Source organism: Vicugna pacos, chromosome 3, assembly GCF_048564905.1.
Source record: "Vicugna pacos chromosome 3, VicPac4, whole genome shotgun sequence".
Classification (NCBI taxonomy): Eukaryota; Metazoa; Chordata; class Mammalia; order Artiodactyla; family Camelidae; genus Vicugna; species Vicugna pacos.
Genome location: NC_132989.1, coordinates 70,620,799 through 70,637,754, shown reverse-complemented (window position 1 = coordinate 70,637,754; position 16,956 = coordinate 70,620,799). Strand labels below are relative to the sequence as shown.

The 16,956-nt window shown below is 37.2% G+C and overlaps 1 protein-coding gene across 12 annotated transcripts in view; it reads left to right on the top strand.

The window, feature by feature from the left end:
* Nucleotides 1-16,956, top strand: part of SV2C (synaptic vesicle glycoprotein 2C) — a 394,932-nt gene that overhangs the window by 54,678 nt on the left and 323,298 nt on the right. Inside the window, exon 3 of one of the 12 annotated variants that reach the window (XM_072958515.1) lies at nucleotides 4,667-4,796. The exons of the other annotated variants lie outside the window; for them this stretch is intronic. The gene's annotated coding sequence lies outside the window, so the exon portion shown is untranslated. The remainder of the gene's footprint in view (nucleotides 1-4,666; nucleotides 4,797-16,956) is intronic. 12 annotated transcript variants of the gene reach the window in all.

Genomic DNA, 16,956 nt, shown 5'->3' with positions numbered 1-16,956 from the left:
TTTCCATCCGGCTGTTTCTGAATTATATCCTTTTATAATAGACCAGTAATCCATTAAGTAAAAGGGTTTTTTTCTGAGGTCTGTGAGCCACTCTAGCAAATTAATTGAACCCAAGGAGGGGTTGTTCGAACTTCTAATCTATAGCCAGTTGCTACTTGGACTTGTGATTGGCATCTAAAGTGGAGGACAGTCTTATGGGACTGAGCCCTTAACCTGTGGAATCTGACACTGTTTCTGGGACATAGTGGCACAACTGAGTTGAATTGTAGGACACCCACCTTGGAGAAATTTTAGAGTGTGTGGATAAAACCCCACAGACACTGAAATTATATGCCCTTTACAAAGGGCATGGGAGACTTTTTCTTGTATTATTTTTCTTGTAGTATTTTTGGTAATACTACCAAAGAATCAGGATGACGTAAAACTCATACTATCTATGGGACTTTAGAAGTGGGTTGGATGTAAAGGAAGTGTTTGCAAACTGATTACCAATACTCTAAATCCTTCAGCTTTGTTTTATTTTGTTTTGTTTTTTCCAAAATTATTTTGGATACTTGATGTCTTTTGCATTTTCACATAATTTGGAAGTCAGCTTGTCAAACTTTATTAAAAGAAATCCTACTGAAATTTTGAGTGGAATTGCATTGAATCTATAGTAAATTTGGGGGGATCTGGTATCTTAACAATACTAAGTTATCCAAAGCATGGGCACAGTATATCTGTCTTTGTTTCTTTAGTTCTTTAATTTCTCTCAATAGTATTTTGTAGATTTCCATCTATTGATCTTGCAGATATTTTAAAAAACATTCCTAAGTATCTTATGGCTTTTTTTTTACTATTGTAAATGGCATTGGATATTTAAATTTCAATTTCCAATTTAATAGCTGGCTGAGATAAATACAGTTCATTTTATATATTAACCTTGTATCCTGTGAGCTTATTAAATTAACAAATACTCCTACTACCTTTTGTGGTAGATTCCTAAGGATCTTCTATGTATACAATCATGTCATCTATGAATATAGACAGTTATACTAATTCTTTTCTAATATGTGTGCCTTTTACTTTTCTTCTTGCTTTTTTGCACAGGGTGGGACCTCTAGTACAGTGATAAATAGGAGTGGTGAAAGGGACTTGTCTTCCTTCCAGTTTTAAGAGAAATGCATTTAATTTTTCACCGTTATATATGGTATTAGCAGTAATTTGAAAATAGATGACCTATTTTAGTAATGAAGTCATCTTGCTATTCAGTAAGTATAAAATAGCAGATCGTATAAGCTCCGAGATCCATTTAGTCTAGTACACAATTGTGCTCTGTAGTCAGTAATATTTATTCAAATGTAAATGTATTGAATCCTTTTGCTTTTTTAGAAGAAGTCTAATATTGGATGAATTGTCATGGATCTGAAATTGTCTATGTTTGTTCAAGGCGAAATAGCAATTTCCTGACTGAATACACATGACTAAGGATAGGAGGTTCACTTCTGTTGTGTCACAAAAGTTCTCATTTATCATTTGAATGATACTCAGATTAAAGAATTAGACCCCTGATATCTATCAATCTGTGTCTCTTGTCTCTTTATACACAAAAGCACTTAAGTTCTCAGAGTTTATCTAATGTCCTCAGGAGAAAAACCAGCAACTCTTTGGAATACCACTGGAGGACATTCTTAAATTCTTTTAAGAGGAGGGTCTGAATCATCTTTATTTACTTGAATTTCATATAGAAGTTGTATACATTTTGGCTCTGCTGTATTGTAAATAAGTTTCCATTACTTGATTTCCCTATTCATGCTACCTGAAAGAATCTAATTAACACAGCTAAAGTTAAAGTCAAGAATACATTATTAATTTCAGACTCCTTCCTCTGCTTGACCTGGAATATAGCACACTTTACATTCTTCTACCCTCCTTCCTCGGCCCCAGCCATCCCTACAATACCCTGAACATCCAGTGTTAATTTAACATAGAGGCTATGGACCTATCTTGCTGGTGGAAGAACTGAAATATATTAGTAAAATAAAAAATCAGTTTTATTGGGGGAGGATCTCGTTTAGAGAAAAACTGTGTGAGTACAATGCCATTTGCTTAGGCCCTAGATGGATGGCCAGACAGCTTTGGGAAATGCATGGTTATTTAGTGTGGGGAATTTTCTGATGACAAAACAAACATTTGTACACAGATCAGGAAGTAACTGGATGTCCTTTGGCTTAATAAGACCAGGGTTATTATTTGGCAAGTAAGAAAATAAATAGGAGAAATAAGTATCCTGCAAATAAAGAAACCAGGGCATTTTTCACATAGGCTTAACTGTCTGGACTTTACAAGGAAAAAGCTCTTGCTGTGGCAAGTTGTTGCCTTTTCATGTTTTCAGGAAAAGTTTGCCCCAGCAACTATCACTGGAGAAGATGAAACTGTGGTTGAAGCAACCTGTCCTCATCCTTTCTCCACCCTTTCTGAGAGGACTGACTGTCCCAAGATGAAAGGCATCTTTCTCCATCCCTCTCTTCTTGTGTTGCACAATGATACCACAGCCTCTGAGTAGATTCAGAAAGAGAAAACATTATGGTAATAGGGTGGGATGGTGTGCAAACCTGGTTCTTGTGATCAGAACAACTTTTCTACTCGTTTAAAAACAATTGAGATATAATTGACATGTAACAGTGTATTAGTTTCAGGTGTACAGCATAATGATTATATATATATATATATCAAAATCAGTGTCGTAACAAATTAGTTAACATCCATCACCACACAGTTACAATTTTTTTTTGCAATGAGAACTGTTAAGATTGATTCACTTAGCAACTTTGAATTCTATACTATAGTATTATTAATTATAGTCACCATGCTGTACATTACATCCCCAGGACTTATTTATCTTACAGCTGGAAGTTTGTACCTTCTGACCACTTTCCCCCATTTTTCCCCCTCCCTACACATTGCCCCTGGCAACCACCAACATGTTCTCTACTGGTTTTTCTTTCTTCATTTTTTAGATTCCACATATAAGTGAGATCATATGGTATTTATCTTTCTCTGTCCATTGATTTTATTTAGCATAGCCTTCAAAGTCCACCCAGTTGTTCGAAAATGATGGGAGTTTTTTCCTTCTATGGCTGAATAGTATTCTTACATATGTACCACATTTTCTTTATCCATTTGTTCATTGATGGACACTTAAGCTGCTTCCATGTCTTGGCTATTGTAAATAATGCTGCAGTGCACATAGGGGTGCAGGTATCTTTTTGTTTCCTTCAGGTAAATACCCAGAAGTGGAATTGCTGGATCAAAATTTTCACTCTTCTTCTGCACAGCAAAGGAAAGCATAAGTAAAACAAAAAGACAACCTACAGAATGGGAGAAAATTTTTGCAAATGAAACCAACAAAGGCTTGATCTCCAGAATATATAAGCAGCTCATACAATTTAATAAGAAATAACCAAACAACCCAATCCAAAAATGGGCAAAAGACCTTAACAAGCAATTCTCCAAGGAAGACATACAAATGATCAATAGGCACATGAAAAAAGGCTCAATATCACTAATTATCAGAGAAATGCAAATCAAAACTACAATGAGGTAACACCTCACACCAGTCAGAATGGCCATCGTTCAAAAATCCACAAATGACAAATGCTAGAGAGGCTGTGAGAGAAAGGGGAACCCTCCTACACTGCTGGTGGGAATGCAGTTTGGTGCAGCCACTATGGAAAACAGTGTGGAGATCCCTCAAAAGACTAGGAATAGACTTACCGTATGACCCAGGAATCCTGCTTCTGGGCATATATCCAGAAGGAACCCTACTTCAGAATGACACCTGCACCCCAATGTTCATAGCAGCACTATTTATAATAGCCAAGACATGGTGACAGCCTAAATGTCCATCAACAGATGACTGGATAAAGAAGAGGTGGTATACTTATACAATGGAATACTACTCAGCCATAAAAACCGACAACATAACGCCATTTGGAGCAACATGAATGCTCCTGGAGAATGTCATTCTAAGTGAAGTAAGCCAGAAAGAGAAAGAAAAATGCCATATGAGATCACTCATATGTGGAATCTAAAAAAAAACAAAACCAAAAACAAACAAAGCATAAATACAAAACAGAAACAGACTCATAGACATAGAATACAAACTTGTGGTTACCAAGGGGGCGGGGGGTGGGAAGGGATAGACGGGATTTCAAAATTATAGAATAGATAAACAAGATTATACTGTATAGCTTAGGGAAATATACACAAGATCTTATGGTAGCTCACAGAGAAAAAAATGTGACAATGAATATATATATGTTCATGTATAACTGAAAAATTGTGCTCTACATTGGAATTTGACGCAACATTGTAAAACGATTATAAATCAATAAAAAATGTTAAAAAAATTTTTTTCACTCTTTATGATGTTGGCACCATGCAGTGCTTGGCTCCAGGAACAGTAAAAGAGCAGGCATACCGAACACTGTTAGTGTGGACTCAGACCTCACCTGTCAGCTGGTGTGGATTCCAGAATATTCAGGATTTCGGTCCTGAGTCAGGGAAGACTGAGACCTTTCTTAAATTTTTACGGCCTGAAAGAGTGTTGCCAGGGTGTGCTGGTAAATGTTTAACAACCAGGTCTCTGAAGGAAGAAAAAACTCTGATTTATAGTGTTCTCCAGTTTCTGTGTTGTAGATACTCTCTCCATGGTGGAATTCAAGCTACCAACGTGATGTTACTGACCGCGGAGTTGGGTAGAGATGCATAGTAGCACAACATTAAACAGCATTTCCACCGTAGAGACACAGCAGGTATTGTCTTAGGGGCATAGATAACAGAAAATTGTGAAATTAGAAAGGCATAATTTTTGAGTACTTATTACCTTTGCTTTTAACATTGGAAATGTAGGGGTCTTATATTTGCAAATAATCTGATTATTTGTATAGAACATTTAAGAGGTTTTGGGCCATTTATTTTTCACTTGTGGTTTTTTCACTTCTCCTTTTTACCTTCAGCTACTCTGGGTCAGAAAGGTTTTTATGCAATGTCTTGACTTCACATTTTGAGGTTTTGCTCAACTATTTGGTTCTGATTCACTTGGTGATATTAACGCCTGAGATATTTTTAAAGACAAACATTCTGATAGTGAAATTATAGTTCATTTACCAAACAAGATTTTGTGCCCAAGTATTCTAGGTACGTTAAATGTCATGTCTTCCTATTGCTTTCCAGAACCCCACATTATGTTTTCTGTTACTTTATTCTGCTAATTCAATTTGCTTACTAAAGATTCTTTAAAGTGTATCAAGCTTCTAGTTTTCAATGCATGACAAATATAAATTTGGGCATATTCAACTTTCTGCCCATTACATTAAAAATGGTTTATAATTAACCCTAAACAATGTAACTTTGAATTTCCCCATTATTTTATTCTATGTGAAATAATTCTAATGTAGTAATCTATACATACTATTTACAGTTTCTTGTTTTACAAAAGACATGAGAAGTACTATAAAAACATACTTTGTTTGATACTTCATGGTTATGATTTATCAGATAATGAGAATATTTTTCTAGAAAAATTGATTCTAATATTTTCATCTGTATTCTCTGCTTTGTTGAGAAGTAATACAAAACTTAAGTTTTTTAATGACCTCTGTGGTGGAATCCCAAACCACTGCTAGTTCAGTGCTATTCATTTATTCATTTATTTAACAATAGTATCTATGTGTATCTGCTGTGGCCTCTTGCAGCGAAAGCCGGCACAGATGAGGAGCAGATACCAGGCTGGATGGTTAGAATCAAGATCCTCAGAGAGACAGAAACTGCCAGCCAAGGCAGATCTTTTACACTGACTTTCCCTGGCTGGCGAACCTGGGACCTTGAAATAAGGATGATGTTATCTGGGTGGATGTCCCTGGGAAATTTGGCTCTGTGGCCCCCTTTGAAATCTCAGAGCTGCAGGGGCAGCATATCCACACTGCCCAAGTCCCGTCCAGCATGGTGGCAGTGCTCACCTCAAGAGCCCACCCACTTCCTCTGCTAGCAGCCAGGCTGATAACCACAGTTAAATCCCAGCATAACCCAGCTGGGGGTGTGCTGGGTCTGTTAGAGGGTAAGAAATAACATTCTGAAGGAGCAGTGAGAATTAGCTAGCCTGTGCCAGCAGGGCCCAGGGAAGTCCCCCAGGAATGATGAGGTTGAGCCAATTCATAAAATACTTGAATATAAAACTCTTTAGGGACTAGACTTTTTTCCTCTGCCATTTATGAAGGAGTGTTTAAAAATAAAAGCAGGAGATTAACATGAAGACATTTGTTCTCTGAAGTGAGCACTTGATTACAGTACGTTAGGTGGGTCAGAAGTGGGCAAGACTGGAGGGAGTCTTGTGTTAAATGGTACTGGGATCAGACTTAAAGAAACCTAGCTGCTGGCTTCAGAAAATACTTGGTCCTGGAAGAGGAGATAATGAACTAACTGAAACAGTTTGTTCATCAAGACTCATTTAAAAACTTTCTCTTCACTGTGCCCACCAATAAAAAGCTGTTATGTCATGAGTTGAGAGTTGAAAGTCATGGTGCTGAGGGTTGAGAAGGGAATTGGAGGTGAGGACACAGAGTCCCAGGACTGGGTTATGGTGACATCAAAGGGAAGTTATAATGGAGCCAAGAGACCATCTTTCTGCTCCAGAGCACCCACTCACCATACTTGCTTCCCACCACTACTCCATGGCCACGATTGTTGGCAGCACTCTCCTGAAGAGCCTTCTCTGGTTCCTGGCATGAATCGCGTGGTGCAGACTTTGCTTGAGAGATTCCTATCACAATTGTGAGTTTGCCTTCTTTATTTACCTGAAATAGTATTTTATTAAAACAGTTAAACCTAAAAAGAGCAACCAAGAAAGTAAATACTTATTTTCTTGCAAGTTTTAGTTAGAAAGAAATGCCAAACACATTTGGGTATGTTCCTCTTTAATCATTCGTATCTCTAATAATTTTATACTTGGACTGCTTTAATAATGTTTCTTTTTAATTCAGCCTGAATTCTATCAAAAATCAGATTTGTGTTTTTTCAGTACCTAGTGGTAACCTTTTGTCTCAGCCAGAAGAAATATGTCCTGCCAGCTTAGGCTGAAAAAAAGAACTAAATTTCGATCGTTAGCAAGTCCAGTCTATTAGAAAAATCCATGTGCAGTTACCACTACACCCTTTATCTGAGTTTCTCTGCATTATTTCTCTAAATCAAGAAGAGAGAGGAGGAAAACAAACTGCTTGTGAAGATCACCAGGCTGAGTAGAAAAATTGTCTGTCTGGTTTCCTTTAGTAAAGAAGATAACTTTCCCTTATGTTCTTAGAGAAACTTGATGTGGCTTTCCCCTCATCCCCATTAGCAATGTACACTACCACTTTCCTAAGTGCAGATTAGAAAGAAACTGAGGGGTTCCTGGATAAGAAACTCACGGAGCACAGACAAAAAGCCTCCTGCTTCCTTAGATTTCCACTTACACTCTTATAAAATAGTCAAACAGAAATATTAGAGACTGATGATGGAAAATATGCAAGGATGGCCCCATTTGCCAGGAAGTTTGTCAGCTGTAGGGCAGAGGAGACTGAAGTGAAGGATGGGCTAATGTGAATCAAGGCTTTCTGCTAGCTGACTGGGATGTCAGGGAACATAGTTCTCAGTAGAACCTCCTCTCCATCCCTTATGTAGGGGGACTCATGGGGAGGTGGCCTGGCACTGGGTAACAGGGAGAGGGCATGTGCCCCTGGGACCTGCCACACTTGGTGGGGCTGGGAATGATTTTGGTCCTGGCTTAACACTAAACACGGACATCTGTCCCAAAGAGGCTCATCTGGCTCCTCCTGAGGACAAACGTGCCAAACAAGGAACTGGGGCATTGCTGCAGCGGATTCCTGGCTGTCCAATAGACACGAGCTCAGCGCCAGCCTGAGGACTATTCTTCCTGCTGTGACCGCCTCTGGCTTTAGCTCTGGCTTAGTGACCCAGGCGGATCAGTATTATACTCAGAACGGAAAATTACATTGTCTCAATCTTTCGCTTCATTTTTAATCTGAATCTGAAAGATTTGGACAAAGACCTAAATGATCTTTGACAGAATCCATCTCACTTCCAAGTACTGAACAAGTACAGATCCCTCTTTAAGGATGAGCAATCAGGCAAAAGCCATCACATGTAGAAAAAGATACTGTTGTTTAAAAGGAGGGGGCTGTGCTGAAGTGCAGATGTCTTCTTATGAAGTTCAGTTACTGTTCAGAATAGAGGGGAAAAGTTCAAGTTTTTAATTTATGATCTTAACATGAAAGAGAAGAGGCTGTTCCAGCTACAAAAATACAGTGATCATGAAAAGCCATCTGAGGTCAGAAAGAAGAGCACAGAAGAAAAACAATTGATTGTCATATTTAAAACCTAAATGAAGATCAGATTTGCTGTTGCAGAAAATTCAATCAATAAAGTAAATGATAACCCCTGATTCCACCCAGGATTCAGAGGAATAAAGAGATGAAAACAATGTGAAAAAATTTTAAAGGTAAGTAATGAAAGACTGAGCCAGGAGATCTAATATACGTTAATAGGAATTTCAGGAAAAGAGAACAGATCATATGTAGAAAAAGAAACAATCAGGAAATAAAAAGATTAAAAAACTTTCTGGAGCTGAACAAATACTAAACATTAAATGTTTTCATATTAAGAGATCTACAAGTTCTGGTAATATTAAATAAGATCAACACCTAGACACATCTATGGCAAATATTTTGACTTTCAAAAATTAAAAAAGAAATCTATACATAGGCATTTAAAAACATTATCTACCAGGAAAGAAAAGCACCAGGGTTTCTCTACTATCAAAAGCCTGAGGATAAAAGAGTAACCATTACAGATATCTGAGGAAGAAAGATTGTGACGGAAAAATTTTACTACACAGGCATTGAGAGAGGAATTTAAAATAAAATGTTATATCTTAAGAAGATGGAAAGGTCACATGTACATAAATGTTGTTAGCAAGTTCTATTAAATATCTAGAGAAGAGTTTTTTCCTTCTGTTCATTCTGTGGTAGAGCACAGAAAAGACGGAAATCTTTTCCACTTACTTAAACAAGCTTTACATGAGCCTCATGTCAAAATCTGGCGGATATGACAGAAGAAATGACAAAATAACTTCATATAAATACAGATTTTAAAGTGGTAGAAAAAATTGATTCTACAGCAAAATATGAAAATAATATGCCAAGATTAGGTGGAGTTTATTTCAGAATTGAAAGGATGCTTTAATATTAGGAAATCTATTCATGCAGTATGCCATCAGTGGCCAAAGGAAGAAAGGTATATGATCATCCAGATAGATACAGAAAAGGCATTTTAATGAAAGTAGAAATGGGAGGGAGTTTTTTTTTTTTAGTAAAAAATTCCATGTCTACTATCATGGTCGATACTGAAGCAATGAAGAGATTGCAATTAATGAGAAGATGAAGACAAAAAAATCCTGGTATTACCACTGTTGGTTTGAAGAAGTTTTTGTTACAATTATGTGAGAAAAAAATTAAGTATAAATACTGGAAAAGAGAAATAAAAATTATTTTTATGATCTTTGCAAATGATAATACTATTACCTAGGAAATCCCCAAAGTAAGGGAGAAACTTATGGTTGCCAGTTAAAAAATAAATATAAAGGTAAGATTGTTCTGTTACATGCTAGCAACAAGTAAGTAGAAATTACAAAGGGAGAATCTCATTTGTGATAGAACAAAAACACCAAATAACTTGGATGAAGCTTAATAAGAAATGTGTAGGGCCAATATGAGAACATATACTAAATTTATTCAATAATATTAAAATGATCTGAGTAAATAGACATCATGTTTGGTACTAGGAAGAATAAAAATTACAAAGATATACGTTCTTTCCAAATTAATGTATAACTCCTTAAACTAATTCCAATTAAAATCCTAATTTTATTATTTTTATACCCAAACAAAATTACTCTAAAGTTCCCCTGGAAGAGTGTCTTTGGGGAAAAACAATATAATAGAGGAGACCAGACATTGAAATGTAATTTTCAAAAGAAATAATTAAAACAGTAGGACCCTAGAATGAGAAAGTATAGATAGATTCATAGAAGAGAATTGGCAAACTAGAAAAATATCCTAGTAAATGGAAGAATATTATATTTGATATAAGTATTTTAGCGAAATAAAGCTTATAGATTTCAAACAACTGGCTATTTAAAAAGAAAAAATGATTACATTAGATTTCTACTTCATAACTTACCATGAAATAAATTCCAGATAGTTAAAATATTTAAATATGAAAAATAAAATCATTAAGAAAATTATACACAGATTTTACATATGGCCTCTAGATAAGGCCTTTTAGTACCAAAGTCAAAAGCCAGAGGAGATCATTGATAGACTTTAACTACTTAAAATTTAAAATTACCTGTACATCAAAGTCATTATGTACAAAATATGAAAGCAGATGAAAACAAAATATGTCATAATCTGTGAAACAAAGGTTATAAAACTGGCCTAGAGTAGGTGCCAATAATAAATATTGGTTGAATACATGAATCAATAAGTGAAAACAGAAAGCACTCTTATGAAGCAATGAGAAAGACACTAAGGCCCCAGTGGAAACGAGGACAAAGGGCATGAACAGCAATTTCACAGAAGTATAGATGCTCAACATACACATAAAAATTCAATTGCATTAGTATAAAATAAATCTAAAGTGTCACCATTTTTTAACTAAGTCAGTTGGCAAATATTAGAAATGATCATAATTTAGGGGGGAGGGTATAGCTCAAAGTGGTGGAGTGCATGCTTAATATGCACAGGATCCTGGGTTCAATCCCCAGTACCTCCTCTAAAAAAAAAAGTAAATAAATGAGTAAACTTAATTACCTCCCTCCCCTCTCAAAAAAAAAAAAGAGAAATGATCATAATTTTTTAAACAATTTTTTATTGAGTTATAGTCATTTTACATTGTTGTGCCAAATTCCAGTGTAGAGCACAATTTTTCAGTTATACATGAAAATACATATATTCATTGTCACACTTTTTTTTTTCTGCTGTGAGCTACCACAAGATCTTGTATATATTTCCCTGTGCTATACAGTATAATCTTGTTTACCTATTCTACATTTTGAAATCCCAGTCTGCCCCTTCCCACCCCCCACAACCTTGGCAACCACAAGTTTGTATTCTATGTCTATGAGTCTGTTTCTGTTTTGTATTTGTATTTAACGCCATTCGCAGCAACATGAATGTTCCTGGAGAATGTCATTCTAAGTCAAGTAAGCCAGAAAGAGAAAGGAAAATACCACATGAGATCGCTCATATGTGGAATCTAAAAAAAAAAAAAAAGCAAGACTCATAATTTTTAATCCCACAGATTCACATGTTCTCAGACCTCAGATAATAGATCTTTCTGGAAATCAATTTGGAAATATACAAAATCTCAGAATATTTATTTTATATCTTTGGAAACAGCCATTTCACTTTTGAAATTTTATCCTAAGGGAAAAAATCAAATGATAACAAAGGAGGTATTTAGGAGGAAATTTATTGCAGCATAATCTAGACTTGGGTAGGAAGGCAAGTTGAAAACGCTTTGTATTGCTGATATTAAAACAATATCTAACTTTTGTTGAGTGCTTGCTCTCTGCCAAGCGTCGTGCTCAGTATTTCATATGGAACATCTGCCTATCCTTCAGTGGGTGTTAGTTTAGTCTTATACCCATTTTGCAGATGAAGCTGAAGTCTAGAGATGTGAGGTTCAGTGGTCTCTTTCTGAGAATCCACTTAACCACTGTACTATAAACTGCCTTTAATTTTTTTAAATGCATCCATACGGTATAGAAAAAGACTGTTAAAACATCATTTAACACGTTACTAATGGCAAGAACAATTGGTAATATTTATTCTTTTTTAATACTTTTATTATTTCTTCCAGTTAATATGAACTGACTTGATTTCAGAGGGAAAACTGTAACAATTTTTAAAGCCCCCAAATTAATTTAGCTCAAGCCCTATAGCACCTCCTCCCTTCCCCAGCACCCACAGTTTACACAGGTCTTACACCTACTTTATTTACATTTTCCTCAATGAGAATTCATGTCCACAATGGTGGTCTTGACACAGTATAAGATATTAAATCCCCAAGGAGCTACTACAAGTAAACATAAACCCTCCACTGGCCGTACCATATACTGTCCTGCTTAAATGAGTGGAGCCAGTGCCGGGTTCAAATCCTCACTTGACTTACAATTTATTTTACTTTGGGTAAGCCAACTAATCTGAGGAAATGAATCATTTTCTCAGCAAAATGAAGAGAAGAATGGTAGCTTCCTTCTTGTTTGCAGTGAAGATTAAATGAGTTAATATATGTAAGGCACAGTGACTGGTCCCTGGTAAGTACTACATAGTGTTAGCTATTTTTATTAGTGTACTTATTAAATCTTGAAAGTACACAATATATTTTAGAAAGGTTTTCAACCAACGGAATTTTTCAGATATATTTCTGGTTTATCTTGCTAACTGGGAAATAGCATTAACTAGAGCCAACCATTGTCTGAACATTCTCTTCAATGGCATGTTCACGGTCACTCTGATAGTTGAAGAAGATGCAAGAAAATGCAAATTCTGATTGATAAAGAAATTAATAAAGACTGGGGCTCAACAAAAGTGAGTTTAGGTTCTATTAAACTTGAGAAGGTAAACTCCAGTCTTGAGGTTTTGTGGGGGGAGGGCAGACAGAAAATTCACGGTGTTTATAACACCATGAATAATCATGCTCCCCAGGTATGAGCATAACTTTAGAAACTCCAAAGGAGCCCGTGTGAATGAACTATCTGCTTGGCTTTGCAGCAGCACTAACAAATGCTTGACTTTTGCTAATGTGGTAATTTTGAAATGGTAAGTGGAACCTGACAACAATGCCATTTTGCTTGATTGCTCCATAATTGCCTTTATGTCATTGATCTCAAACTGGGTATAATTAGAGACTATTTTAACTCTAATAATAAATAATACACTTTGTTTTTACATAGCTGAATAATACCCTACAGAAGCAACATCCTTAGGTCATAGAATAATGGCTCAATATATCCATTCATGAAAGACCTGTCTTTTTTGATTGTTCCTAGACAGGGTTGATGGACTTGGTTATTCCTATTTCATAATGTAAAACTGAGTTGAGGTGTGCTTGTTGACTGTGTTGCAAACTTACCTAAGTGATGAATTTAAAAAATATTGTCTAGTACTCAGTAACAGCATGCTTCATTCCAGTGTGCAAGTGGTATTGGGTCTTCTCAGTACAATTAGTGATAATAGTAAAAACCTTTGTGACATTTAAGATGCTAAATAATACTTGAAATTCAAGGCAACAAAAGCAAGTGAACAATAGAACAAAGGCTATTTTGAATGCCTGTAATGCATTTATGAGTCAGCATGTGAAAATTTTATAGAAATTGTTTATCCTAGGGATGTGATACAGACAAGAAATTAAGTGCTCATTGTTCCAAAGTGTGACTCTTTGTGGCAAAACAAATTATAGGGATTACCAAGTAAATACCCCCCTTCATCATCCCATCGCCCCTCCCCTCCCCCACCTCACTCTAGTTAGACTCTAGGGATGCCTAATGTTTTGCACTGATGGGACATTCCTCAACTTCTCTATGTCAAGTTACTCATCTACAAGATGATATTCACCTCAGTTTTTATAGCATTTATTATGTGCCAGACGCTATCTGGATGCTTTACATTCGTTAACTCACTTAGTCTTATAAGGACCCTACAAAATAGGTAAATTATTGTCCCCATTTTAAATATGAGGAAACTGAGGGAGAAGGTTGGTACATGGTTTGCTGAGATTAAATGGCTGATAATTAGCAGAGCCAGAAGTCTGGCTCTCTAAAGATGAGGCTGAGAATACTTGCAGCACAGAATTGTTGAGAGAATTAAATAAGATATTGTATGGAAAGCTCCTGGGACTCTGGAGGAGTCCTGTTGATCGGGTTTGTTTTAATGCCACCCATACTTCTGCTCTACGATGTTCCTGTATTTCTTGTGAAGTGCCGTGCCTCGTTGTTTATTTCCTTTTAGTTCTCTTGCCCTGTGTCCCATCACTGACCACGGGGGACTTTGATGTAAAGTGCCAGTCCTCAGAAGCTGTTTCTCTCCAGGCATAGCACCCAGAAATGTCTCCTCCAGTATCAGACATTGTAGTAGTCATCATAGTAATTACAAGGACAAAGCAATAATGTAATGGTAAGTGGCAGTGCCAAGAGAGGCTCGCCTCCTGCTAAACCATTCCACATAAACCTGCCTTATAAATCTTCTTGCTACATAGGTACAGCTTAAGACCCCACCCCACCAAACTCCCTTTTCTAATGCAATTGCCCCTGTAAGCCTTACATAAAACATAAATTCTTACAGTATAGGGATTCTAAAGCCATTGCTGGTATTGGTGCTGCTACTGTGGCTGTTAATGGCATTCGAACAATTTTTGGAGGAGTTGCCAGGCATTCTACTAAGTATTTTACGTATATTTCTTTATTTTACCTTTACAGTAGCCCTATGAGGCAGGTACTATTATTTCCTGTTTAAGACCCTCTTCTCTCTCTTCCCGATTCTTCTGGAATCATAAAGCTCTAAGTTGCGAGAAAGGGCTCAAGCAAAGGCCTGTCAGACTCCAGGCACGGCTCTCAGGCCCAGTTCGCCCTAGAGCCATCGCACGTGTCCTTGGCACAGTATCCCATGGGCGTCTATGCGTAGTGAGTGGTCTCTGCTCCATGACCAAAGCAGGTGAGAGCGTGGCTGTGGAATGGTTGGTGGCCAAACAGTGCTGCAACTCCCAGTCTTGCTTCTGTTTGCAGTTAGATAGTACAGCGTACAAATTCTGACTCAATGCCCTGGGCTGCAGAATTTCTTTTCTTTACTGCAAGGCATCCTCAGCAGAGGTGTTTAGACAAGCTATATTTATAATAATGTTTGCTCAGTGGTAGAGAAAGCTGAATTTGCCATTTGGATAACTGACACTCTGTGACAACTGGTTTTTTCCATTGCTGATCAAAGGAAGGTTGGAACTTAAATGTGACTTGGCTTTTTTTTCCCCCTGATAGTTTGACTACCAGGTTATCTGAAGTAAAAGACCAGGTTAAATGACCCTGAAGAGTCCTTTCTGGCCTATGACTCTAAGGATTACTGGCAACTTTTTTGGAGACTGCTAAATCATGAAAGAATGTCACACTCCTTTTCTTTATGTCTACTACTGTTCCCTGCCTTGTCCCCTGTCATCACTGTTCCTACACCCCTACTTTTTTGATTAACAAGTCAGGCAGGAAACACCAGCGACCTATTTTCATTGGAACATCAGTGTGTGCTTTGTCCTCTGCCCATCACACTTGAGCCTTTCTTAGGCAACACTTCTGTGGACCCTCTCCCTGGCTTCCTATGACAATAGCTTTCAAACTAGTGTTTAGGTTCTCAAGTTCTATGTTTCTTTAAACTTCGTATTTTTACATAAGTTAAAAAAAATTTTTTTAACCAGATGAAAGTCAACACCTTTTTGTTTTGCAAAGGTAATTCATGATTAAGAGGCATTTTCATGAGAATTGAGGTCCATGAGTCAGTGTTCCTCAAATCTGAATCCCTGGAACCCTGACAGCCCACAGACATTGACAAACAGAGCTGGGCGTATTTGTGTTTCCTTTCTGGAACTGCTCTGAGGTCTTCCCTCTACTCACGTTGCACCAGCTCCCTGCCCTGTTGTGTGGTCTCTCTGCTCGTTCCACCCCCTTCCTTGTATCTCCCTTTTCTTGCAGCCCCCACCTTCTCCCCGTACATCAGTCACCTTCTGAGTCCTTTTTTATTCCATGTGTCCTTGTCACTTTCTAGCCTACCATTCCCTACTTCTTGACCTTTGCCCACCGCCCCTGGCAATTCCACTCCTGTTTCTGGCTTTAAGGTTATTATCCGGCAGGAACTGGAAGAGCAGAGAAAGTCACCCTGAACTAACAAGCAGTCTGACTGGTACAACGTATTTAAAGAAATATGATTTTCTTTAGTGACATGTATTGAGGAGGGAGGGAGTAGAGCTCTCTAAGTTAGTGAATCTGAACAAGAGAAAAAAAGATATAAGTGAGCAAATTGTTGCTGGAAGATGAAAATTCTCACTGAAGGCTTTCCTTCTCTGGGGGGCCAGCATTTCTACAGTTATACTATTTATTTATTTAGTCAGTTCTTTACAGCATTTACATATGTAGGTTATCTTATCAAATGCTTCTGTTTCTAAGTCTTTGAAGGTTTTAACTCTTCAAAATTTATTTCATTTCCCACATATCTCCCAGCAAGATAGAGCTTTCAAGTCTGCTCCACAAATCTTTAGGACTGGTTTCCTACCACCTCCAGCGAACTCACAGCAAGTACCACACATTGATCCCCTGGGAGAGAGAGAATAAGGGAGGCCCTTAGTTTTGTCCTTATTTGCATCATGCGGTTGAGTTTGTTACTGTTATTTCCTAGCTTATGTAATCTTTAGTTGTGTCCTCTGTATAAGCCATGAATATGTATGTGTTCTGAACCAGACAAGATTACTTTGAATCTTTGGTAAGTTGTAGGAGTTTAAGGAGTAGTTTTTTGCCTTGAAATCTCTTCAAGCCTAGATCACAAACCTTAGAGATCATAGGCATGAAAAGGTGATGGCATGCCAGGCCTTCCTATTAAACATGATAGAATGAACACATTTGTTTTTCTTGACTCCCTCCCCACTACTTAAGTAACAGTCAAAGGACAAACAAGGGTGAAAAGCCACAAAGACAATGAGAATGGAAGGATGGCAGCGGTGAGAGATAATGAACACAACTTCGGAGTATGGAAAGCAAATGGATAAATGTAAATAAGTTAGCATGCTAGAGAGAGCTGAAACTTAAGTGCCGGTAAAGGAGAAATC